General features: G+C 46.9%; 1 protein-coding gene and 1 pseudogene across 6 annotated transcripts in view; one reads left to right on the top strand and one right to left on the bottom strand.

Moving 5' to 3' along the window:
• The window catches only part of ANKRD6 (ankyrin repeat domain 6), a 175,976-nt gene that overhangs the window by 81,469 nt on the left and 70,579 nt on the right, over positions 1–23,928 (top strand). Inside the window, exon 1 of one of the 6 annotated variants that reach the window (XM_043890273.1) lies at positions 10,657–10,743. The exons of the other annotated variants lie outside the window; for them this stretch is intronic. The gene's annotated coding sequence lies outside the window, so the exon portion shown is untranslated. Of the gene's footprint in view, positions 1–10,656; positions 10,744–23,928 lie in introns of those variants that run through there. 6 annotated transcript variants of the gene reach the window in all.
• LOC122685389 lies at positions 16,732–19,550 on the bottom strand (annotated as a pseudogene).

Genomic DNA, 23,928 nt, shown 5'->3' with positions numbered 1-23,928 from the left:
GGGAGTTCGGAGCCTCCCGTTCCCTCCGCTCCGCCTGGCCCCGCACCCTTCCAGCTGTGAACCCTCAGGGAACGGAGCCCTGACGTCCTCTGCCGGGCCCTGCAGAGTGGCTGCAGCCGGAGATAGGGGCTGGGGGCTGGCCCGCTCTCGGTGGTTCAGCCGGCAGGGATTTTACAGTCCGTTTACCGTTTCCTGAATTGGGCAGAGTGAGTCCTGTAAACTGTCTCAATATGTGGGCAGGGGGGACTGTTCGGAATCCCTTTTTGTGTGACCTGATTCTGGGGTGACATTAAGTGAGTAGTCAAACCCTTCAGTGGCAGCAGGGAGTTAAGGAGCCTAGTTCCTACTCAGAGAGATGGAGCATCAGTGGTCCTCACTTGGCGCAGTGCCCAGACTGCATCAGGCCTTCCACTTACAGCACTCCGGCTTGGGGCCAGGCCAGCCCAGCAGGAAGGGCCCAGGTTGGAGTCATAAATAAAGGATGCAGGAAACGCGGTCAGGAGGACTTGCTTTGAAAATGTTCCCAAGAGACATGTATAACCTGATGCTGAAAGTCAAACCTTATGCCGGGTGGAGAGGTTCCACCAGCAGCCCCACGGAGCTCCCCTGGTCCCTTCACTCCTCATACTGTGCGATGGAAGACCATTTAAAAAGCACAGAGGGTGCTTTGAGGAACAAATCTATTTGTTCATCCTCTGCATTTGGACGTCAGGGGTTAAAAAGATGGTTGAGATTATTTGCACCACACAGATCTAAAAATGCCATCATGGGCATTCATAGGCGGCTTTGTTAACCTCAGTCTGTTTTAGGCGTCGTAAGCGAGGGAGGCCTGGTCTCTTGCTCTGTGACCCAGAGCGCTTGTCTGCGGAGACAGGAGCTGGCTCAGTGAGTCTGTGGCCGTGCACCCCCGCCCGCCCGCTGGATGGAGAGGTGTGCTCCTGTCTGGGGATTCAGCCAGCACTGTGATCTGTTCTTTCTCTTGGCTTCTGTTTTCACGGTTATGTCACTGTTAGGTAGAGGAATCAATAGAATGGAAGATATAGGCAAATAAATATGTTCCAATTGGAAGAAGCAGTGAATCCACTGTACTAGCAAGTACTTTCCTTGAAGGAGAATTACAGGATGCTTTATCTCACTTTTCTAAGAGAAAAGACATTATTATCCAGTCACATGGATGAAAACTCAGATCCTTCTATTTCAGCGTCTCCCCATCCTTACCCCAGCCCAGGCCTCTGCATCTGATGCTGCAGCAGCAGTAGTCCTGTTGGTAACCCTGGGCCCGACCGTTGCCCCATCCCCCTGCTCTTCACGCTGCACCGTGCAGACCATTTCAGTGTCGCTGATCTGGCCGTGGGACTGCTCTTAAATGCCTTCCCAGGGCTCACCATCGCCCCATACGCCTTCCTTGCCTTCTCATCCTGTGACTGGATCACTGGGATCACTGGACCTTTGAGTGGCCTCCACCCACAACACCACGTCATCCCTCCTTATTCCCCGTTTTAGTCAGGGTTCTTCAGAGAGACAGACCAATGGGATGTGTGTGTGTGTGAAGAGATTTATTATAAGGATTTTGCTCTTGTGATTATGGAGGCTCGTAAATTCAAAATCTGTAGACTGGGCCAGCAGGCTGGAGACCCAAGAGACCTGATGTTTCAGTTCCAGTCTGAAAGCTATCTGCTGGAGAAGTCTCTCTCTTTTTGTTCTAGCCAGACCTTCAACTAGATGAAGTCCACCCACATTATGGAGGGCAACCTGCTATACTCAAATCGCCTGACTAAATGCTAATTTCATCCCCAAACAGCCTTACAGAAACATCCTGAATGTTTGACTGAATATCTGTGCACCCCGTGGTGCAGCAAGTTGACACATAAAATTCACCATCACACTTCTCTTTGCTTTTTGTCATCTGCCCACAGCTTATCTGATGTTCTAATTCTAGACTCAGGGGCTTTGGGCAAGCTGCATCTTCCACCTAGAGCGCTTTTGCATCTGGAATTCCACTTCCGTAAGGGAGCCTTCGCTGGTCTCCCAGGCTGGGTTCATTCCCTCAGCTCTATATATTGCTGGAGTACACTAAATTTCCCTTTAATATCACACTTAGAATCACTAGCTCAGTGCCAACCTTTCCCACGAGACTTTAAGTTCCACGGAGGCAGGAAGCGTTTCTGGTTTGCTGTTAATATGCCTGACCTTTACCACCTTTCCAAAGGTCATCCAGTGAATGAATGAATGAAAGTACTAATAGTTTACACTGTATTAAACACTGTATTATTATTATCACACTGTATTAAAGAACCCCCTCGCCAGCAACCACCGTGAATGCGTGTGGGTGGAGAAGAGCTGCTCTTGGTGATCACCATACTCTCCCCGAAGCAGCTCTCTCTCCCCATCCGCCACGTCTGTACACCTAGTGGGATTGTGGGGTTCGCCAGATACTCCGAGTGACCTGGGCAAGGTGGGTCCTGGGACGTCACGTATACCTCATGCCAGTGAGCGGTACGGTTTGGTTTTCTGAAATCCAGCATATATTAAGGCATGCATTCTTTGAGTCCCTGTGTCTTCTCAAGATGACTTGAAAATACATTTACTCCCCCAGGATACAGGGGGATTGTTAGCTACACGTCGATTTCGTTATGTTAAATTACAGACTGATGTCCTAGGAGACTGAACGCCCTGGAGGATGGGGCCTGTCTTTTTTTGTTCTTGTGTCAAGTTGTGATATTAATGATGCAACCGCGTATGGCTCGGCTATAGAAGAGCTTAATTTTCAAAGACAATCAGACACGTTTATGGCTGACCTGAAGCATTTGTCCCCAACCACTGAGTTGGTATCGTGTTGCTTCCCTAACGGGTTCCTGCTGACAGTCAAAGGAGAGATAAGTCGGGGGAGGTACAAAGCTTTTCAGTTAATTTATGATCCTGTGAGGTGTCAAGGCTGTAATTACTCTGTGACTGTTGCCTTTGCCGAAAGGGAAAAACAGTCCATTGAAAATCTGTTTTATGGAGAAGTCCTTTTCTGAACTTGAAAGATTTGTGTATCCCTCCAGAGCAGTGAGTGAGGAGAAATGAAGATTTTGGCCCAGTCTTTTTCCTAACCAGTGAGTTTGTAAAGCACTTTTTTGATGAATAGGAATTTGTTTAACAGAATCTTTAGATCCTTTTTTTTTTGGGTCATTCCAAGTGACATGCAAGATCTTAGTTCCCCAACCAGGGATCGAACCTATGCCCCCTGCAGTGGAAGCATGGAGTCTTAACCACCGGACTGCCAGGTTAGTCCCTTATTTTTACTTTCTTGACTAGACATCTCACAGACAACTCATTCATTCATTCAGCAAATATCTGTAAGCGTTACTGTGCCCAGGGACTGTGGCATGCGTGGGGATAAAGTGATGAACATGGGAGAGACCCAGAGCATGGGAGAAGCCCCAGCCCTCTTGGAGCTCCCGTGGGATGGGGGTGACTGGGGACAGATAATATGCAAGTAAGTAAATCAATGAAAATGATTTCACATGGTGTTGACTGTTGTAGAAAACAGAACTCAGTCATGTGATGAAGTGTGTGCACTGGGGGAGGGGGTAGCTAGTCCATTCTGAACCACCCAAAACGTTGTAGACATAGGGACCTGCTGCCTGAGGAAGGGTCCCCACTCCCGTCCCTGCTAGCAGCACCATTGCAAAGTGGTGTCATCCAGCTGGAAGGTGGAAAAGAATACCTTTCTGAGAACCTGGCAAACTTTCAGCGGGACTCTCTTTGGATTCCTCTTTCAGCTAAATAGAGCACAGAGCTTCTTTAGGGAAAAGAGAAGAAGGTATTGCAAGTTTTAAACAAGAGTAAGGTTCCCCAATCGCTGCCTCAATCAAGTTCATTAAAACTGAATGTATATTTAAAACTTCTTATGATTAACTGTGTTATCATGTAAGTAGTAATACTTGAATGTCTCCACTATGTTGAAAGGCATCTTGATTTAGGAGAAAGGGAGTCATGTACCCTCTAAACCTTTGGCTTTCATTAAGTGTAAGTAGTAAATCTCAAATGCTTGTGGTATAAATAAGGTAACCTTTCTAAGAATTAGCCCTTCTAGGAAATAAATATTTGGCTTGAAAAGCTCTACTACTGTACACTGTTTGCATGTTTCCCCAGCTGCTGTGTTTTGATAGCTGGGGCAATAAGATTAAAACAGACACAAGTTAAAAACACACACATACACGCACGGAAAGATCCGTGCAAACATCTGAGCTTGTGCTTTTGGTGTCACTGATAAATACAGAACGTGACATACATATGGTGTCTGGCTGCGTTCCTCCCCTGTGCCAGGTCATAGCGTACCCAGGACCCTTCAGCAGGATGCTCTACAGAGAACCCCTGGCAGCAGTGACCAGTATGATTTAGGACCTTGTTCTGTGCGGAGACCAAATTTAAGTTAAAAAATGCATGTATTCTGAAGGAATGTCATATATTTGGCCTAATGTGAAAAGATGATGCCTTCTTCTTCTCTCTCTCTCTTTTTTTTTTTTAATATTTATCTATTTATTTGGCTGCATTGGGTCTTAGTGGCAGGATTCTTCACTGTGGCACTCAGGCTCAGCTGCTCTGCCGCGTGGGGAAGATTAGTTCCGCCACCAGGGATTGAACCCGAGTCCCCTGCATTGCAAGGCGGATTCTTAACCACTGGACCACCAGGGAAGTCTCAGTGGATGCCATCGTGAAGCTAGTTAGGCAGCACCCAGCAGTGGAGAACGGTTGCCCTGGAGTTTGGCAAGCAGGTCACATCCTGACCCGACCTCTGGCTAGCTGTGCCATCCCGGTTAAGGGGCCTGACCTCTCTCTGGTTTATTTCCTCACCTATGGACGGTGAGTACTCACAGGGCCAACCCCCGTGCTTAAGGGAAGGCCTTAAGTGGCCTTAAGTGAAGACCTTATCACGAGGCGTGGTCCAGGGTTAAAAGGTCCGGCACTGTTATCTCTCTCATCATTCCTTCCATCATCTCTGCTGGATCCCACCTGGCATCCAGATGGGGCTGCTTCTGCCCTTTGGTGTTTGCTCTGCTGTGTCTCTGTAAAGCAGCTTAAAAGCTACATCTCCGGAAATGGAGGTGCTCCTTGGAGGAAGGTGTCTCAGAATCTCAGGGATTCTGCTCCTGGTCTCAGAGCAGTGGAATGCCCTCTTGGTAAAGGCTGCCAGATGGTCCTCTCTGTGGCCCTGATGTGCAGAGAAAGACACGTCTGGGAATTTTTAAAAGAATGTAGCTGATCCGGTAGGAGTTGTCGCAAAGGCTAACTTGAATGTATGTGCATTTATACAGACACACACATGTAATTGTATTGTAGGGCTTCCCAGTGGCTCAGACAGTAAAGAATCTGCCTACAGTGTAGGAGACCTGGAATCAAAATGTGGGTCGGAAAGATCCCATGGAGGAGGAAATGGTTACCCACTCCAGTACTCTTGCCTGGAGAATCCCATGGACAGAGGCGCCTGGTGGGCTACGGTCCTGGGGTCACAAAGAGTCAGACACGACTGAACGACTAACACTTTCACTTTCATAAGTGTATTATATTTATAAAGTTAAAAAAATATATTTCAGTATATATATATATATATATTTAATGGCATCAGAATTGATTAAGCAAAATGAATGACCTTATGTTATGTAGGGAGAACCTTGGAAAGCAAGCCAGAGGCCGGTGAGCTTTCTCTGTTTTTCTCTAGTCCATACTGCAAAGCTGGGCAAGATGGGTACCTTTATTTCCTTTGTCCCATCTGAAAATGTGTGTGATGGATGTAAAGAGATATTTGTTCATTGCTACATTATTTGTGACAAAAATTAAAAAAAGAATTGTAAACAACCTAAATGATTATCAATAAAGGAATGTCTAAATAAACCAGTATTCCACAGAATCCTATTACAGCAGTTTTAAAAAAAAAAAATCAAGTTGCAAAGAATTAATATAATTATATTAAAATGCACACACACACACAACTGTATACCGTTGAGAGAATATGTGTTTGTGAATGCGCGCGCGTGTGTGTGTGTGTATACATGCCCACAGAAATAATTTGAAAGGGGTGTCATCAAACTGGGAATATACTTTCCTACAGGAAGGAAATTGGGATGAAGAGAAGGTGAAATCCAAGGGGAATTTTTCTTTCACTATCATATTTGAATTTTAATGTACAATGAGAAATTACACATGTATTACTTGTATGGTTAAATTTAAAATAATTTCTAAAGTAGATGTGAGGACAACTATCTTAGTTCAGGCTGCTATAATGAAAACCGTAGACTGGGCGGCTTAAGTAGCAAACATTTCTTTCTCACAGTGCTGGAGGCCAGGAAGTCCAAGGTCAAGATGCTGGGTGATTCTGGTTTTGGCAAGGACCCTCTTCCTCGCTTGTGGACAGCCACCTCTTTGCTGCATCCTCAGATGGCAGGGAGAGAGGGGACTCTGGTCTCCTCTTCTTAGAAGGGCACTAATCCCATTATGGGGCCCCGTCCTCATGATCTCATCTAAACCTAACTGCCTCCCAAAGCAGCTTCCCAGTTCCATCCCATGGGGGATTAGGCTTCAATACATTAATTTGGGGAGACACAGGTATAGTGAATAACACCAATCTGCAAAGCTTTTGAAAAGCTCCATTGCAGAATGTAAAGCCATGTACTTGTGAGGATACCACTTTATATTCTCACTCCAGGACCCTGGTATTTTTCAGATTTAACAGCCAGTGATATTTCTTCAACCAAAATTCATGTTCCATTTAGATTCTAAGTGTTAGGATGACTAAACAAAATGAATGGTGTACCCATAGTTAGACTTTGGTCTGCAAAGGACTGCTTTTATAGTGGTCTTTTGTCATAGACAAATGGCTCTCACTAACTACATAATGAGTATCTACTCTTTGCAAAGCACTGTGAAGGCAAATAAAGGAAGACTAAGTAGAATATTACTCCTTAGCTGTAAGAATTTTTCTGTATCACTGTTTGGATGAACTGTGACACCTGAAATTATTTAAGATAATCAGTATAAGTAATTCAGTGTTAAATCACTTCATAACATATTCTTCTTAAGGCAGAAATTAGCTGAAGGTACTCCTAATTATAGCCTGTTCATTTCAATTTCAGAAACCGGTGTCATTTTTTTTTTCCCCCTTTCTATTTGTCCTACAAAGTTCTATTTCCGGTCATTAAGAAGAAGGTAACTCTGTGGGGAGAGTAGGGATTTCATTTGCCCAAATGAGTAACTTTTAACTACTCAATTTCAAGTTGCCAAATGTCTATTTGTTCTTGGGTTTTTGTGGTATTTATTTATATTCAGCTTGCCTGATGTCAGGCAGAATTTAGGTCACTAAATACCATGGAAATGCAAGGAATGTCAGACATGACAAAAAGCTGTTGTAGTATGAATGTTCCTTCATGTGTGTGCTTGCTAAGTTGCTCAGTCATGTCTGACTCTTTGCGACCTCATGGACTTTAGCCCGCCAGGCTCCTCTGTCCATGGAATTCTCCAGGCAAGAATACTGGAGTGGGTTGCCATGCCTTCCTCAGGGGATCTTCCCACCCAAGGATCAGACCTTCATCTCTTACATCTCCTGCATTGACAGGCAGATTCTTTTACCAATAACACCACCTGGGAAGCCCATAAATGTTCCTTCATACCATCTTCTAAAGGCAAATATACTACTTTTTAATTTACCTTTTTAGACTGCCAACTATGATGTCAGGGACAGAGTACTATTTTGTTTTACAGATGTAAGAAAAACAGCATCTGTAGAAATTCCTTTTCTAGAGATGGTGTCCTGGGTCTTCTTAGGGAGCTGTTGTGAGGGTTCTGTTAGTGTCTGAGTTTATCTCTATGCACTTTACAGCTGGAGGCTGGGGAAATACCCACAGATGCTTGTGTGGACCTGCTCGACTCCCTGGGAAACAGATGAGTCACTGGGACTGCATAAGCCTCCACTCCAACTGGAGAACTAGCTTTTAGGTCCCACGGGTTCGGGGTCAACTCAGACCCAGTCCAACACAAGAGATTTGGCATCTACCTTCCCCAGTGCCAAAGATCCTCATGAGCAGTTACAGATGTTTGTAGCAGGACCCGTGAATTCTTTATCTTATGAACTCTCTGGCCCGGTTCCTCTCCAGAGAGACCTAGCCTCTTCTCTTCCAGTGGCCTGTGAACCTGTGGATTATAGCAGCTGATGTCAGTCTTCTGTTCTCCAGCTCACTCCCTCTCACTTTTTAATTTTGTTGTCGTTTGTTTCTGTTTACTTTTTCTTTTTAAATTTTGTTTATTTGTCCGTGCCAGGTCATGGTTGTGGCGTGCAGGATCTTTAGTGGGATCTCGTTCCATGATCGGGGATTGGACCTAGGCCCCCTGCGTTGAGAGCATGGTGTCTGAGCCCCTGGGCCACCAGGGAAGTCCCTCCAGCTCACTGTTGATTTTTTTTATTTACAAGTCAAATAACACCTCCAGTCAGTCCACCCATCTTGCCTACAGCTGATCCATCACGGCCACGGGTTCCTAACGAGCAAAGCACCCCATTTGTCACTCGGACCTTGCTTTTGATTATGGCGTTTACATTCGTCTCGCCTCTGATGCTTAGTTGTCACCCCTTGGCCTCTGTTCTTTTGGAATCCTGTCGTCCTCCGAAAGAGCCCAGTACCAGGGAGCATCGCCCATGTCAACTCCAGCCAGCGGAGACCAGACCACGGGACATCTCACCGGCGCGCTTACCCTTTAGAGAAGGGAGCAGCCTCTGGGTTTCTCTAGAATCGTGGTCAGCTGTGCGTGCCGTGTGCTAACTCACTTCAGTCGTGTCCAACTCTTTGCGACCCTATGGACTGGAGCCCTCAGGCAAGAACACTGGAGTGGATTCCATGCCTTCCTCCAGGGGATCTTCCTGACTCAGGGATTGAACCCACGTCTCTTATGTTTCCTGCATTGGCAGCTGGGTTCTTTGCCACCAGTGCCTCCTGGGAAGTCCCCATGGTCGGATAGTGGGCTCTTTCTTTTCTCGTGATAAGTCCAATCTTAACCCTTCAAGCTTCAAACCTTCACCTCATCTCTCAATATCATGCCAAGGCAGTCCCAGAATCTCCATTTAATTCACAGTAGGCCATCCTTGCGCCTAGGCTTCCAGGAACCATCCCAACATTTGAGGACCATCTTCAGGTGTCTGTGCCAGGATACTAAGCCACCAGTTACAGGAGAGTGTTTCTTGGTTGATAAGGTCTCTTCAGTCCAGCCTGACACTCACCGCATCATCCCCTCCTCACCCACACGTTCTCCATCCCATCTGTACAGAACAGTGAAACCTGAAAGTCCTTTAGTACAAAGCTGTTTCTTGCAAGAGCAGGAACTCTCGATAGGAAATTTCCCTGCAGGCTGTGCTGAGCCCTGGCCCTAATTATGAGCAGGGGTGGAAGGATTTTGAGGAAGGGGAGCATCACCTTACGAGGCAGCTGACTAGGTGAGCTCTTTGCAGGTCTCCAGGCAAGAAGGGGCAGCTCTCCTCCCGAAAGAAGGAGCTGCTTTGCGGTCAGAAAATTCAGGGGCGTTGGAAGTTCAGGGCTGTGGGGCTTGTGCACTAGTGTCCTGTGGCGAATCTCAGGGCCGCTGCATACGGGTAAACTCCCCACGCCTCCAGGAGTCCCACCCTTGGGTGCCAGGAAACTCCATCCTGGATGGGTACTGTGTAATTCTCCTGGTTGGTAGTTCTGCTTGAAGCTCATAAGGCAGAGGTGAGAGAATTGTGAAGTAGTGCACAAAATGTGTCTGGAACAAGCGTTTTCCTTTTCCACAGGACTTTATTGACGAGGTGAGGCCAGACAAATACTTCATTTAAACCCAGAACTTCCTGTGTGACAGATAGATTCACAGCAGTCACAGAAGGCCAGGTATCTTCAGGTGTCTCCAACCCCCAAAGATGGATTAAGTCTTGAAGAAAGCAGTATTGAACTAGAGTCAAACACGGTTGTTTAGTCATCTAGTTGCAATAATAATAGTGGTTATTGAAAGCTGGCATCTGTATGCATTCTAGATTATTGTTATTGAGTCCTCAGTTGCGTCCAAGTCTTTCAAGACCCCATCGACTGTAGCCCGCGAGGCTCCTCTGTCCATGAAATTTCCTAGGCAAAAATATTGGAGTGGGTTGCCCCCATGCATTATAGATATATGCCTTATCTCATTTCTCTAAAATAGTGTTTTTATACATGATCTTATTTAATTTTCAAAAAATTTTATCAAGTTGGTAATATATCCTGTTTACAGAAGAAGTAGCTGATACTCAGAGAAGTTAAGTAGCTTCTCTCCAGTAAAATAACCAGTAAGGGATGGATCTAAATTTATCTGACTCTAAAATGTTAACCAGCTGATTTTTTTCACTGGAGTAGAGTTGCAACCAGCTGATTCTTAACAGCTCTGTTGATACCCAACAAAACCCTGAAAATTTAGAATATACCAGTCAGAATTTTTTATACATATGTAGATAATTTCTGAGAAAGGAGCAGTACAACAAACCAAAGATGTTCTAAAACATCATTTTTTAAAAAGTTGAAAGCAATGTGATGATTTTTAAAAATTGCAATAAGCTACATTTAGGGAAAAAAAAAAAAGAAAAAAAAAGTCAATCTACTGTCTTATTCTTAAGCTCTTGTTATAGGATCTTCTCACTGTGACTGGCATTCACCAGGATGGCCCCAGGACCATGGAGAAGAGCACCCGCTCTAGGCAATCTTTCTTCAGCCCTTGGTAATTACGGGATAAATTTGAAACTACCATCCTGAAATATTACTTTTAAGGAAACTTCTGATTTTGGAGTACTCCTGGCATTGCTGAGAGTGATAACTAAAAAGATCCTATTACAACTTGTTCTTTGGGGGATTGCATAGAATGTGTTTCGGTAACAAGGTGAGGCAGGCATGGGGGACAGTTGATGATCTGGCGGGAGTTGTCTGTTGGACAGTAGAAACCGTCATTATCACACTTGCTTCTGCCACCTCCAAGAGGAGCAGCTTGCCCAGCACTTTGAGAGGTGTGGTGATGGGATCTGCCTTTTTTGGGGTCCGCATCCCTGGTGGTAACATCCTTGCCTTTACCTGAGGAAGAAGGGGGAGGGTGGGAAGGCATTCAGCATGGTTTCTTGGGGGAATGGGAGGAGGAGGGGGCGATTTGTCCAGCTGGTCCTCAGCCAGCAAGCACTCCCAGCGGTAGCCCCTTGTTAGACAGCTCAGCCTCGTGGACCCTGGAGAGAGCTCTTCCCATCCCGGTTCTCTGCTCATTGATGTTTCTTCCTTTATGGCAGGATTTCCCCCTTTTGACTGAACAGCAGCCTCACCAGTTTAACTCCTTATGTAATATATAGAAAATCATACCCTTTAGTGGATAGAGGGGTCTGAGAGATGTCACTGATGAGTGTATCCCAGGAATGTCGAAAGTATGTTTGTGAAGAGCTAGTTTCTGCTATTTCTGTCACTTTAGCATCAACGCTAGTTTATTGGGCATTTTCTTTTTTCTTTTGTTTGTGTGTTTATTGACATGAAGTTGATATACAGTCTTGTGCTAGTTCAGATGTTCAGCACCCTGATTCAGTTATATACAAATACACACACACATACATATTCTTTTTCAGATTTTTTTTCCCTTTATAGGTTATCACAGAATATTGAGTATAGTTCTGTGTGCTCCCAGTAGATCCGTGTTGATTTTCTGTTTCATATACAGCAGTGTGTATATGTTGGGGCTTCCTTGGTAGCTCAGCTCCTAAAGGATCCGCCTGCAGTGGAGGAGACCCCGGTTTGATTCCTGGGTTGGGAAGACCCCCTGGAGGAGGGCTTGGCAACCCGCTCCAGTATTCTTGGGCTTCCCTCACGGCTCAGACGGTAAAGAATCCACCTGCAATGCAGGTGACCTGGATTCGATCCCTGGGTCAGAAAGATCCCCTGGAGGAGGGCATGGCAACCCACTCCAATACTCTTGCCTGGAGAATCCCAGTGGACAAAAGAGCCTGGTGGGCTACAGTCCATGGGGTTGCAGAGAGTCAGACACGACTGAGCGACTAAGCCCAGCACAGTGGTATATGTTAATCCCAGACTCCTAATTTATCCTCCCCACCTTTCCCTTTTGGTAACCATAGGGAAAACCATTTGTTTTCTGTCTGTGAGTCTGTTTCTGATTTGCAAATAAATTGATTTGTATCATTTTTTTTAAAGATTCTGCATTTAAGTGATATCATATGATACTTGTTTTTTTCTGTCTTACTTCACTCAATATGACAATCTATAGGTCCATGCATGTTGCTGGAAGTGGCATTATTTTGGCTTTTTTTTAAATGACTGAGTAATATTCCATTGTGTATATATGTACCACACATCTTCATTATGTATTCACCCATCGATGAACATTTAGGTTACTTTCGTGTCTTGGCTATTGTGAATAATGCTTCAGTGAATATTAGGGTACGTATATCTTTTTGAATTATGGTTTTCTCCTATATGCCTGGAGTGGAATTGCAGGATCGTATGGAAGCTCTGTTTTCAGTTTCTTGAAGAACCTCTCTACTGTTCTCCATCCTGGCTACACCAGTTTGCCTTCCCCCCAGCAGTGTAGAAGGGCTCCCTTTTCTCTGCACCCTCTCCACCATTTATTATTTGTAGACTTTTTGATGATGACCATTCTGACTGGTGGGGCTTCCCTGCTGGCTCAGATGGTAAAGAATGCACCTGCAATGCAGGAGACCTGGGTTCCATCACTGGGTTGGGACGATCCCCTGGAGAAGGGAATGGCAGCCCACTCCAGTGTTCTGGCCTGGAGAATCCCATGGACCGAGGAGCCTGGCGGGCTACAGTCCATGGGGTCGCAAAGAGTCGGACACAACTGAGCAACTAATACACTCACACACACACGTTCTGACTGGTATGAGGTGATACCTCATTGTAGTTTTGATTTGAATCTCTCTAATAATTAGCCATGTTGACCATCTTTTCACGTGCCTTTTGGCCATCTGCATTCTTCTTTGGAGAAATGTCTACTTAGGTCTTCTGCCATTTTTGATTGGGGTGTTTGTTTTTTTTTCATATTGAACTATATGAGCTGTTTCTGTATCTTGGAGCTTAATCCCTTGTCAGTTGCATCATTTGCAAATATTTTCTCCCATTTTGTAAGTTGTCTTTTCATTTTGTTTATGGTTTCCTTTTGCTGTGCAAAAGCTTTTAAGCTTAATTAGATCTCATTTGTTTGTTTTTGTTTCCATTACTGTAGGAGACAGATCCAAAGAGATATTGCTGCAGTTTATGTCAGAGAAGGTCCTATTGTTCATTTTCTATGTGTCATCACTGTACCAAACTTTTATCACCTTGTTTTCTGAAGGTTATGCTATTTTTTAATTGATGTGTAGTTGATGTACAATATTATCTGTTACAGGTGTGCAATGTAGTGATTTATCATTTTTAAAGGTTGTACTCCATTTATAGTTATTGTAAAATATTGGCTCTGTTCCCTGTGCCGTAGAATATATCCTCGTTGCTTATCTATTTAATACAGTTTATTTAATATCGTATCTATTTAATACATAGCAGTTTATTGCTCTTAACCTCTTACCTCTGTCCTGCCCCGCCCCTCGCCCCACTGGAAACCACTAGTTTGTTCTCTGTGAGTTGGCTTGTTTTTGTTACATTCACTGTTTTGTTGTAATTTTTAGATTCCACATCTAAGTTTGAGTCTCACAAGTGCCATCTGAGATCATTGTTTTATTACCTCCATTTTACAGTGGAGGAGACTGAGGCTTGGAGGGCTTATTAGATGATCTGTCCCAGCATCATGTATTCAGCAGATGAAAGTCAAATCCACGTCTGATTTCAGTAACTCAGTCAAGTTATTGAGTCGTAAGTTGATGTTCTTTAGAATTGTTACAATTCACATATCATAAAATTCACTCTTTTAAAGCATACAATTTAGTGGTTTTTATTATATTCAGAAGGGTGTATAACCATCACCAGTATCTAATTTCATCACCTCAAAAGGAAACCCCAGACTCACTAACAAGCCACTCCCCTGGCTTCTCTCTCCCACCTCCTCTGGCAGCCAGCAGTCTATTCCCTGTCTCTGTGGATTTGCCCGTCCTGGACGTTTGGTATAAAGACTAGCGTACCACATGTGACGTCTGGTGTCTGGCCCTGCTGGCTCAGATGGTAAAGCATCTGCGTGCAATGCAGGAGACCCTGGGTTCAGTCACTGGGTCAGGAAGACCCCCTGAAGAAGGGAATTGTTGCCCACTTCAGTGTTGTTGCCTGGAAAATGCCATGGACAGAGGATCCTGGTGGGCTACAGTCCACGGGGTTGCAGAGAGTTGGACACAACTGAATGACTAACATTTTTTTTTCCATTGACTTAGCTTAATGTTTTCAAAGTCCATCTATGTTATATCAGATGTCCGTGGTTCATTCCTCTTTATGCCTGAACATCGTTTCATTGTATGGTTATATACCACATTGGGTTTGTCCATTCACCAGCTGATTGACATTTGAGTTGTTCCCACCTTTGGTGATGAATACTGCTCAGGTGGCCCCTGTATGACCTCACTGGGCTTTTACTTGAAAACTTGTCTTCTCAGCATATGGAATAAAACGCAGCAGTGTCTGAGGCAGTGTTCGGAGGGCTTCATAAGGTGGAGAGGCAGGCTCTCTGAGGGGGCTTGTCCCGTGGAGCTCTGTCACTGTTGTGACGACCTTGTCCAGTGGAAAGCAGTCTGTGAACCGCTGAGTCTCAGCGTGTGTCTGGAGAGCACCTGGTTTACATGGTAATGATCGTCTTGTTTCCATTTCCCTTTCATCTCCCGTCACTGGAATACATTCACGTGCTTTTTAAGTCTAACTTGGGAAAAGCAAGTCAGGAACTAAATGAGATGCCCTTCTCAGGGTCCTCTGTCTTCCATCATTTGGGTACTTGCTGTGGGCCCAGTGGATGGATGGGCTTCCCAGGTGGCACTAGTGGGAAAGAAACTGCCCGCCAATGCAGGAGATGTGAGACATGGACTCAGTCCCTGGGTTGGGAGGATCCCCTGGAGGAGGGCATGGCAACCCACTCCAGTATTCTTGCTTGGGAAAATCCCATGGACAGAGGAGCCTGGTGGGCCACAGTCCATGGGGTCGTAAAAGAGTCAAGATGTGACTGAAGCGACTTGGCACGCGAGCACGCGGTGGGTGGGTGGTTTGTTGCTCTGTGGACGGGGCGAGGCTGCTGTTGGCCTGAACAGGAGGGCTGCCCTGTGTGGGGTCAGCCTCCTCTGCTGGCCATTTTTCAGTTAATGATACTTCGGCAGTGATTGTTCTTTCTCAACATACTTATTAAAAAAATAGCAAAAACGAATGAGAGTTACAGGCTTATTCTTTTTGCATGACTTGTTGATGGCATGGACTGCTTCTCAGTGGTGAGAGAAACCCAGCGCCCAGCAGTCCTGCTTCTGAGACTCACATAGACCAAGATGGTACATTTGGGAAAGATGCATAGAAACATCTGTTACAGTGGAACATACGTTTGTGTATGTAGGACCCAGTGATTTCACTCTAGGTAAACGTGTGTGTGTGGAGTCTCCTGAAGGGATGAGTGTAAGAATGTTTATAGCAGCGCTGTTCTCAATACACAGAACACAGGACTAGGCAAAAGCTCGTCATAGAAGAATGGATACGTGAACGGTGGGATATTCATTCACACGGTGGAATGTAGTATATGTCAGCGGGAATGAAAGGAGTGTAACTACAAGCAGCAATGTGGAAGAAGCTCACAAGCGTAGAGTGGAAGAAGCCAGGCAAGAAAGAATACGTGCGCAGAATATGAGGTTCAAAAATAGGCAGGACTAAGCTTCACATTAAAATTCAGGACAGTGGTTACCCTTGGTGGGGGGTGGTCAGTGGTCAGAAGCAGCATGAGTAGGGCTCTGGGAGGCTTTGCTAATTTATTTTCTTGACTAAGCTGCTATTCACACAGGTCTGTTCTGTTTTTTCCACCCCCGCCCCCAACACTGATCAGGACTTTATTTAAAAATTAGTAAACAATACTGTAGAATCATTGATATGTAAATTTCTAAAATCCTGCATCTTAAATTTAGTTGGCAAAGACGAGTTAGTTAGTGGCTCAGTGGGAAAGAACCCACCTACCAGTGCAGGAGACACAGGAGACGTGAGTTCAATCCCTGGGTCAGGAAGATCCCGTGGAGAAGGAAATGGGAACCCACTCCAGTACTCTTGCCTGGAAAATCCCATGGATAGAGGAGCCTGGTGGGCTGCAGTCCATGAGGTTGCAGAGTCAGACATGACTGAGCACGCACATACAACTTAGCCTACACAGTTAGCTAAGGCATGAGTTTAGTCTTCCCTGTAGAAATCAGATACTGAAGTGTAAAGAGAAAAGCTTCCTACTGTTTGGAAATACCAGTTTAAGCAGAGGACTGTAAAAATGCATAGATGTTTAATAAAAGAATTGACTGTACAGGAGTACTCCCCTTTCACATTATTCCTTTTTACTTCATATGTGAGTTATTGGTTATGCTGTAGAATTTAACCGTCACAATACTAAAAGGCAACTAAGGGAAGAGGCAGAAAAAGGAATGCATGTAAGGCAATGTTTCCGTTAGGTACAATGAACATGATAGTGTTTTCCGAAGGCAAGATAAAAATTACTCAAGGCTAGCTTGTTTCTCGCTGAATAAAAGCAACAGTCTAAACACAGAGCTCCTGTGTGAATCTAATCACCAGTGCCTTGGTCACCACACTGGTGATCTCTGGGGTAGTCATCTCGATGCTCACTATGAATATTCATCCGGGTGTCCTGCCCAATAATCACCGTCACTGATTTCCGACTCACCGGTTCCTGCTCCTTGGCTTCCGTTGCGAATGACAGGTTCTGTGGGAGCAGCACGTACTCTTGCCGCCCAGGTCCGTACACGCTCATTCCTTTCTGGGAAGCAACTTTGTCGGTACCTACCTGTAGAAAGATTGTGGAGTTGCCCATGGGTTGTAATGTTAGCGTCTAGATGTCGCTTTGGGTACCCAGTGCTAACATTCCTGCCTGCCTGGCTCCTTTGTTGGTGCCCGTTTGCAGACTAATTATGGTCTGATCCGAAGGTTTGCCGGTTTGCACTTGGGGATCACAAAGATGCCTCCTCGTTCCATAGGCTGTCTTCCCTACTCGCCTGGCGCATGTGTTGTCTCCTATCTACAAACCGGTTACACTTTGGCCAGCTTTTAATTTTCCTTCATCAAAACATCTTGTTTTTCTGCATACTTAGCTCCAACGTCGATGGTTGTATGGAATCCTTTTGTTTTGGTCAGGCTTTCTAGGGCCATGAGCAGCGTCTGAACCTGGGTGCTGTTTCCTTTCTCTGGAAGGTCATCTGCTTGAGATATGTCACGTGGCTTCATGCTGTAAGCTTGATAGCTTTAATCAAGTCGCAGTACTCTCCAAATGAGGCCAGTTTAATGAGGGCTCATTGACCTTCCCCGAGTCTGGCTGTAGCTTGTTCATGAGTTCACAGAGGATTATGCCATCTTTTACGTCCAGCCAGTGCTCATGCCTGTCACCTCTTCCGGCCAATAGCGAAGGTCTTCTTCTGCCCGATGGTTACACTGGGAAGCAGTCCTGCTCTTGACCTCGGCCTCGAGCCCGTAGGAACGGCGCTTGTTGAAGTGGGTCGTGATGACTCGGGTGACGGGAAGAGGCTGGGTTCGGGCCTGGGGGGTTCTCGGCTTCCCGGCTCCTGGCCCTGAGGAGAGGCTGCAGCACGAGGGCTCGGCGCTCGCTCCCCTGGCTGGCTCAGGCGTCGCTGGGACTCGGGCGGCGGGATGCGGGCCGTGCCCCGGCTGCTCAGCTGATCAAGGTCCTGCAGAGCCTCCCGGTCAGCTCCGGAGTCTCGCACAAACTACGTCTGTTCTGTTTTTGAAAGTTCAACATGCTGTACACCTAAGATTTGTACACTTTTTTGGTAAATTATACATTTAAAAATATAGAATGTAATACATGCGTGCATGCGTGCTCAGTCGCTTCAGTCCGGTCCAGCTCTTTGTGACCCTTCGGATGGTAGCCATCCAGGCTCCTCTGTCCAGAGGATTCTCCAGGCAAGAATACTGGAGTGGGTTGCCATGCTCTCCTCCAGGAGATCTTCCCACCCAAGGATCGAACCCACATCTCTTACATCTCCTGCGTTGGCAGGCAGGGTCTTTACCACCGGTGCCACCTGGAAGCCCATAAAGTGTAATGTGTGTGTGTGTGATTACATGTGAATAGATTCATATACATAAAGTGTAATGTGTGTGTATATGATTACATGTGAATAGATTCATATACATAAAGTGTAATGTGTGTGTGTGTGATTACATATGAATAGATTCATATACATAGTTGTTATCAGGGTTTCTCCACCTCTAGTTTTCATTCTAAAATAAAATGTTGTAGGGACTTCCCTGGCGGTTCAGTGGTTAAGATGCCTCACTTCCAATGTATGGGGCATGGGTTCAATTCCTGGTTCAATCCCAAATGCCACGTGGAACGCCAAAAAATAAAGCATTGTTAAACATGATACAGACTATGGAAGTGTGATAAGTACCTCCAATCAGAAGGAATCCCTGCATTCATTCCACAGATTCTGACGAGCAGAGACTGGGCCGGGTGGGTGGCTCCTAGCCGGGGAAGGAGTGGGAGCGGGGCGGGATCGGGCGGCGCCCCACGTCCCCGTCCGTGGCTGCATCCTCTCCGGGGTGCTCCCTGTCTCCTCACGTTGTCCCTGCTCCTCTGTTCCTCCCTCCCACCTCCCCACCGTTACCCTTCTTTTCCCCTCTATTGCCTTCCCCGCGCCATGCACCTTGTTTTGACGCTGGATGTGAATGATCATCGAGAGGCCATCTGCCTGAAGTTGGAGACTGCACAGTACTCGCCTCGCCCAGGTTTTGGGAGAAGCCCTGTAGAAGGGCTGTTAGGACAGGAACTGTGACTCCAGAGAGAGTCTGTGGATTCTGTCCAGGGACTGGGTCCCAGGCCCCTGAAAGCAAGGAAGAGCCAAGCCTGCGAGTGGAAGCTCCACTGCCAAGCATTGTGAGGCCAGACTCAGGCTTTGCTGAAGAGAGAGCCCGGCCTTGCGCTCTTAGAGGCCGTGAGAAGGCGGAGGGCCCAGGCTTCACCCAGACCCTGGCACAGAGGGGTTCACAGGGTGTCGTTCCTTGGGTCACCCATCTCCTGACGACTGCTGAAGCTCGACTCCTTAAACATAGTTCCATTATGGAAATAACCTGACAATACTAATGAGAAAATCCCGCGAGACAGAACTATTTTAAGATTGTTTTAAACTCTTGGAAATGAATATCTCTGGGGCCAGTTCTTGGCATATAATAAGCAAGTCAAGGTCACTGTCGTTCCCGCTGCCTTCACCGTTGGAACCTCTTCTCCCCGTAAAGAGGAGACACAATTTTAATTTCAAATAATGCACCATGACTGATGATGATGACAATGTGGTATGTTTATCATGGGCTGTAATTACGGGTGACAGACTTGCGTGGAGCGGACTTGTTCATGGTTCATTTGTGGCTAAAACTTACAATATGAAAAATCACCAATTTGAGAGAAATTCTCAGCTGGGAAATAACCTGAAATAACCAGGCTGGGGGAGAGGCTGGCGTGGGGGAAGCTGACTTCCAGCGGGGCCCTCCTGGGTAGCCCGCCTCTTCCTCAGTGGTCCTCGCCTTCCTGGGGGTCGGAGTCCCCAGTGGAATGTGTCTTCTTGAGCCGTGGGCTGTGCATATGCATGTGTGTGAGGACGCGAGGACGGGGGGGAGCTGCAGAGCCTCCCAGGCTGCCGCTCCACCTAAAGTCCTGATTCCCCTGGTCTGCAGAGAGCTCCCAGCAAAGCTCTGTGCCCGAGCCAAATGCTGCATCATGCCGTGTGCTGAGCAAGGCCACGGGACCTCCCTGGGGCAGCCCCCGGGAGCTCTTAAGGAAAGGTGAAGGTGTGAGAGATGCAGGAAGGACTCACATCTAATTAGCAAGTTTATCCTCCCGTAGGCTTCATACACGCACACAGGCCGCCTGCCTGAGTGCTCACTCTGTGTGAGTACTGTGCTAAGTGCTTGCCATCCACGCCGACAGCACGCCGTGGTCGTTGTGTGGAGTTGCTAAGTTGTGTCGACTCTTTTGCAACCCCGTGGACAGTAGCCCGCCAGGCTCTTCTGTCCATGGGATTTGTCAGGCAAAAATACTAGAGTGGGTTGCCATTTCCTCCTCCAGGGGATTTTCTCAACCCAGGCATCCAACCTGCGTCTCCTGCATCGCAGGCATTTTCTTTACCTCTGAGCCACCTGGGAAGCCCGTGAGGTCGGCAGCTACCATTTTCCCCCTGTCTTACAGTCGAGGACGTGAGGCCCAAGGAAGTTCTGTAACTTGCCCAGAGTCATGTAGTTGGCTCTGTGGGTGGAGGCTTTCCATAGACCCTCTTCTCCTCTTGCTTCTTCCTGGTCCTGCCCCCAGCAGGAGGAATCAGAAGGAAATTGAGATGAGGGGGCCAGGTGTGGAGTTTCTGCAGGCCGTGGTGTGTGTGCGGCACCGGGCTTTTCAGACCAGTGGTGATGGGCCTGTTACCGTCAAATCACATCTAACCATGACATGCTGCTGAGAGCTGCACCTTTTAAGAAGAGTTTTGGACATTTATAAATATAAAGAAGAAAACCAACAAGGATCTACTGTATAGCACAGGGAACTATACTCAGTATTTCTTTTGTGTGTGTGTGTGTGTATATATATTCAATATCTTGTGTTGTGTGTGTGTATATAACTGAATCACGGTACTGTGCACCCAAAACTCACTCTATGTTGTAAATCAACTATCCTTCATTGAAAAAGTAAGTAAAGATAGAAAGTTATTGGGGAAAGCTGTGTGGGTTAAAGGTGATAGGCGTGGGGGAGGGTGGCATGCGTCATGGCATCTGGAGTTTCTAGGATCAGATGGACGATATGGTCAGAAGTTCTTCATTGAGGGTCTTCTCTGGCTGTCCAGTGGCTAAGACTCCATGCTCCCACTGCAGGAGACCTGAGTTTGATCCCTGGTCAGGGAACTAGATCCCACCTGCCGCAAGTAAGACCCAGCTCAGTCAAATAAATTTTTTTTTTTAAATGAAATACTTCATTGGCAGTGTCATTGCCTAAACCAGGACCCCTGCGATGAAAACCAGGTTTAGCCAAGATAAAAGCAACCATTTCTGGAGGTTCACTCAGCGGACATTGATAGAGAAGATCACTCTGTGAGTGGATGGTGGAGTTTAAATGGTAGCTCTCCCTGAAGGGTCACGGACTTGAGAGAAGGCGTATGTCCTCCAAGGAATATAGCAGAAGAAATCCGCTGGAATTACACATTACAGTGGTAAATCACAGTTGGTGTTTACTGCTGCGTAGATGACACTCCCGTTAATCCCAGACTTCCCTTTGCCTTATTTGGGGTTGTGTTTGTGGGGTCACATTTGGACACTTCATTCCTAGCTAGCAGAACAGCTTCGTGTTTTGTTTTTTTGTGTGCAAAATTAGAAACCAACAGCCCGACGTGGCTTTCTCTCCGTGTCTCCTGTAGGGAGGCTGCAAGGATGCAGCCTGAGTCGGCTGCTGGCCGGAGCGACCCCAGTGAGGACGGTTCTCCATTCTCGTGTGAGAGCCATTGCCTCCCGGCATCCCGGCGTCTGCTTCCTGAAAGGGCGGGTGGAGGGCGTTCTATAGGAATGTGTCATCAGGAGAACACTCAGCCCCTGGAAGCTCACTGTCCCTCAGACAGCGGTGAGGGGCCCCTTGGCTACAGTGTCACTTACACATGCTGAAGTGACATAACGGAGTCCTGGCTTTTGGCCAGGAAGGTGTGGATGTGTGTGAGTGACTTTAGAAAAAGAAGCACAGCCTGTGATGTTGATTGACCCAGACAGGCCATTGGCAAAGAGTCACTAAACATCCGTTATGTATAAGGCATCTGTACTCGTTTCCTGCGGCCACTGTAACAAATTACCACAAGCTAACTGGCTTCCGACAACAGAATTTATTCTCCCACGTTCTGGAAGCTTGAAGTCTGAAATCAAGGCGAAAGCTTCTGAGAAGGACACCTGGAATCAGGTTTGAAGGATAAGGAGGAGTTTGGGAAAGATCTAAAGGTCATTCTAAGCAGAAAGAACAGGATGGTGCTTTCAAGGTGACCTGAGCACCCTTGTGGCCAAGCGAAGGTACAGGATGGGTGGGTGGATGGGTCAGAAGAGGTGGTGCAGACAGGCTGAGACCAGGCCGCGCGTGGGTTTGTGCATCCCTGAACTTTGTGTTGGGGGATGTGAGTCGCTGAGGATTGTAGCAGAGGGAAAACACACATTTGTGCCGTGCAGAGCGCATTCTGACACCAGTGATCACATACACTGAGGCGGGGGAGGGAATTGAGGCCGGGAGACCAACGTGGCAGAACAGCTTCCACCTGCAAACTTTAGCCCTACAAACTCCAAGCCCCCGGATGGTTTGTTCATACAAAACTACCTTTGTCAAGAGGAGAGGTCCGCAGACAAGGCAAAATAATTGGCACCAAAGGCCCAGACCCTAACCACCCAGCAGACCCCCACCACCCAGCAACCCCCAACACCCAGCAACCCCCACCACCCAGCAGACCCCATCACCCAGCAGACCCCACCACCCAGCAACCCCCACCACCCAGCAACCCCCATCATCCAGCAGACCCCACCACCCAGCAAACCCCATCACCCAGCAGACCCCTGCCCAGCAACCCCCATCACCCAACAGACCCCATCACCCAGCAGACCCCATCACCCAGCAGATCCCACCACCCAGCAGACCCCACCACTCAGCAGACGCCATCACCCAGCAGACCCCGTCACCCAGCAGACCCCGTCACCCAGCAGACCCCACCACCCAGCAGACCCCATCACCCAGCAGACCCCACCACCCAGCAGACCCCTGCCTGGCAATAGGCACGGTGTCCATGGCTCCTGCCATGTTGCAGCTTAGCTGTCTGTGCTCCGACTTTGCCACCTTGAAACAGCTGGAGGAGAAGGCTGACTCCCTTTCTTCCGAAACTAATGCATCAGAAGGGAGCTTACCTGAAGTTGGCTCGGTGGCCACTAAGAGGAGAGAGAATTTAACCACTGTTGCCTCAGTGGCTCTTTCCTGAGAGTCAAGCTTAAGTAATCCTGCCAACTCTCTGGTCAGGTTGGGCTGACCTCTACAGAGTTATCTTTTATCCAAGATACACTTCAGGCCGATGTATACTCACTCTTTGAATCCTGAACGTTAGTCTGGCTTTGGCTTCTAACCAGTTCCCAGGCAAAAACCCATCTACAGAGGCAGATTCTGTTAGGCAAGCAAAAGCTTATATCACCTCTTTCATCCCAGCTTCTCAGTTTAGAAGAATTTCAGGAAGCACCTTCAGCATCCAGTTGGAGACTACCCTGACAGTTCGGGTGAGAAATGATGGCCGTGACAGTGCAGCTGGAGATGAAGGAACAAGTCAGCAGCAGTTAAGTGGTAACCATCCAGCCGTGTTTAATATTTACCGAGCACCTTGTACGTGCCAGGCTGGGATAGCCTATGTATTATCTCATTCAACCTTTGCAACAACCCAAGCAGTTAGGGATTATTATTCTCTCTGCTTTATACACAAGGAAGCGGGCTTAGAATCAAGTAGGTAATCTGCCCATTTTAAGTGGCAGAACTGGGATTTGAGCCCAGGAAATCCAACTTCAGACCTTGCGTTTTATTTTATTTTTTTAATGTTTGTTGTTTGTTTGTTAATGGATGTGTCAGATTTTAGTTGCAGCATCTTTGTTGTGGTATGTGGGATCTTTCGTTGCAGCCTGCAGACTTCTCTCTAGTTTCAGTACCTGGGCTTAGCTGCCCTGCGGCGTGTGGGATCTTAGTTCCCTGAGA

Source organism: Cervus elaphus, chromosome 28, assembly GCF_910594005.1.
Source record: "Cervus elaphus chromosome 28, mCerEla1.1, whole genome shotgun sequence".
Lineage (NCBI taxonomy): Eukaryota > Metazoa > Chordata > Mammalia > Artiodactyla > Cervidae > Cervus > Cervus elaphus.
Note: the sequence above shows the minus strand (reverse complement) of the source record. Positions and strands in the feature narration are given on the sequence as shown.